This window comes from Euprymna scolopes, chromosome 7 (genome assembly GCF_053919585.1).
Source record: "Euprymna scolopes isolate OS-2025 chromosome 7, ASM5391958v1, whole genome shotgun sequence".
NCBI lineage: Eukaryota > Metazoa > Mollusca > Cephalopoda > Sepiida > Sepiolidae > Euprymna > Euprymna scolopes.
In genome coordinates this window covers 131,290,701-131,293,646 of record NC_136488.1, presented here as the reverse complement: position 1 = coordinate 131,293,646, position 2,946 = coordinate 131,290,701, and positions in this window count along the sequence as shown.

Sequence of the window (2,946 nt, the reverse complement as noted above, 5' to 3'; positions counted from 1 at the left end):
ATATATATACATACATATATATATATATATATATATATATATATATATATATATATATATATACTATTTCATGTAAATACAGATATATCCTAAGGTAATATATTTTTAGTATTTACTTTACAAGTGATTTTCGACAGAAAACATACAATATATATATATATATATATATATATATATATATATTATTCTTTCTATCATTTTCGGTATCATTGTATCTTTTTGTTTCTCTCTCGTCTCGCTCTCTCTCTCTCTCTCTATATATATATATACTAGCATGGATACCCAGCGTTTCCAGGGTCGACATGAAGTTCGGCTTGGCCACACCTGCTATACTAAGAATATTGAGCAGTTTTTCATTATTATATGTCAACTCCATCGTTACCCCAACAAAAATTTCCAAAATAAAAGAACGAATGAAAACACGAAAATGTACCCCCCCCCGAAAAAAGCAGAAGTTCGTGACAAACTATCCACCAGATATTTCGGCAGAAGTGATAAGAAGAGAAGCTATTCTCCGAATATTGAGAACCTTTTTATGACTATTCCAGTCTAAGCGAATTTCTTTTATGCTCCCTCAGTCTAGAAAGATTTGTTTTTACGGTTTGTTGCAACGAAAACAAACTGTAAATAATTCAGTTTCAACAATACCAAAATAGAATTTGGGTTAACCGAATGTTTATGTTATTTTTATATTATAAAAATGATGAGTTATGACTTTTCGTGTTGATAAAAAAAAAATTAGTTACGATGTCAAAAATATGTGACGAAAAACAAACTGGTAAAAAAACATAAATGAAAGTTTTTTTGTTTTTTTAAATAAAGAATCGTAGTTGAATTGGATTGTTTATTTATTTTCAAATAAAAATCCACTGGACCAAAACGTTAATTGCGAAACCACGGAAATTATTTTAATTGAACTGATTTAAAAAATAATGCTTGAAAGTTTGTTTGAATTATTTTAGTTTGATCATCCACCGAAAACGAAAACAAAACGAAGAAAGTTAGCGCCCAAGGGAAATAACTAAAACACTAAAATAACTGAAACTGTTTTATAAAAACAAAAAACGATGTTGGTAAAAATAAATCAAATTAAATATGTTATCAATATAAATAAAATTTAAATAATAATCTTAAATAGAACACTTAAAACAATTCTCTCACTAGAAACAATACGAGAATCATACTATATATAAGAATGAATGAAGCAATAAAGTAATGGACCTTTTGTATATATTAATCAAATTGCAAACAAACAAACAAATAAACAAACAAACCGACAGGAATACGAATTTATATATAGAGAGAGACATATTGTAAGTTTTTTTTGCATATAAATGTATGTGTAACTTTATATACATATATTTTCTTTCCTTTCTTATCTATAAACACAGACATACACAAAAATACTACATATGCATCTACATATGTGTGTGTGTAACTGTTTGTCTGTCTCTCTCACTCTCTTTCCATCTCTCTCTCTCTCTACATATATATATATGATTTATTCCAACGTCTTGTCAGACGAGTGCCACTCCCGTAGATTAGACACTTAAAATCCATGAGCCCAAAAATGACTTCCATCGCCACAGGACCATTTTAATAGACAAATGCCTGAGGGAGTATCTATACACAGATGATGTTACAGAGTCTTCGCTTTGTACGACAGCTAAGTCTCTCTCTCGGTTCAAAATGTTGAGATTAAGCAACAAGTAAGAGCAAGATAGCCAGCAACAAGTTAAACTTCAGACCAGCTTAATGCGGGTACTGGTCTCCCGCTTTATGTTTTTTTTAAATCAGACATTTGCTTCTCCTAGAAAGATTGCCTTCACCACGGCTTATGGGAGCCCTCTCCACCCCAACACACACATGCATACACACAACACACACGGTGCTAGTTGGCCGTTAACCCCGAAAAAGGGTTCATTCGCCCTTTAAAAGGTCTTGTTTTCAATCCTTCAAGGAGACTAGCCACTTTTAACCAAACAAGTCTGGTGGGGGAACCAGTTTAGTCGCCGGTGACCCGACCATGAGGCAGGTAGTACTGGGTTACATGGTACCAGTAGCATATGAAATGACCTGACATAATATATATATATATATATATATATATATATATATATATATATATATATATATATATATATAAACAAATGATTAATAAAACATGTTAAAAGACATCTTGAAAAAGAGGTAAAAACATATTTAATTTTAAAAAAGGGAGCACAAGAAAGGTGGATAGTCCTTAATCCGCGGAGTTTCGAAGAAATACTCTCCTTCTCATCAGAGGGCAGGAATTAGCAAAATGCGGGATCGGATTTTGCACATAAAGTATTTAATGAAAGTACAAGTAAGTCACAGATCTTACTTGGTTAAAAAAAGGGTGAGGTAAGGGGAATAGGAGGTAAAAGAAAAAAAATGATAAAAAGATTTCACATGAATGGATAGTCGGGTGAAGGGTAAAAAATCCAAGAATGGTAAAATCCAAAACGGTCGAATTAAAAATTTCCAATCCAATGGGTAAATTCCAAATGGTCCAAAATGATCTAAAAGACAGAGTTCCTTGGAAAAAATCGCAAATGGAATGAATTCCAAATAATTAAAAGAAAAAGTACTGGAGAGAATATTTAAAACACGTCTGTCAAGGCTGGAGGAATCAAGTAAATTCATATATATATATATATATATATATATATATATATATATATATATATATATATATATATATATATAAAGGAGATTAGAACAATAGTCTAAAGAGCTGAGTGTATTTTAATGTAACAGTGAAATTACTAGTTTAATTAAAATACAGGAAATAGAAAGTGCTCGTTGTAATTTAGATATATAATAAGCTCGATAGTTAAATGTCCTAGAGCTAATTCAATATTAAGTAATGTGATTGATAATTTAAAACGACTCGCGCATGTGCAGTAGTGAAAGAGTTGACAA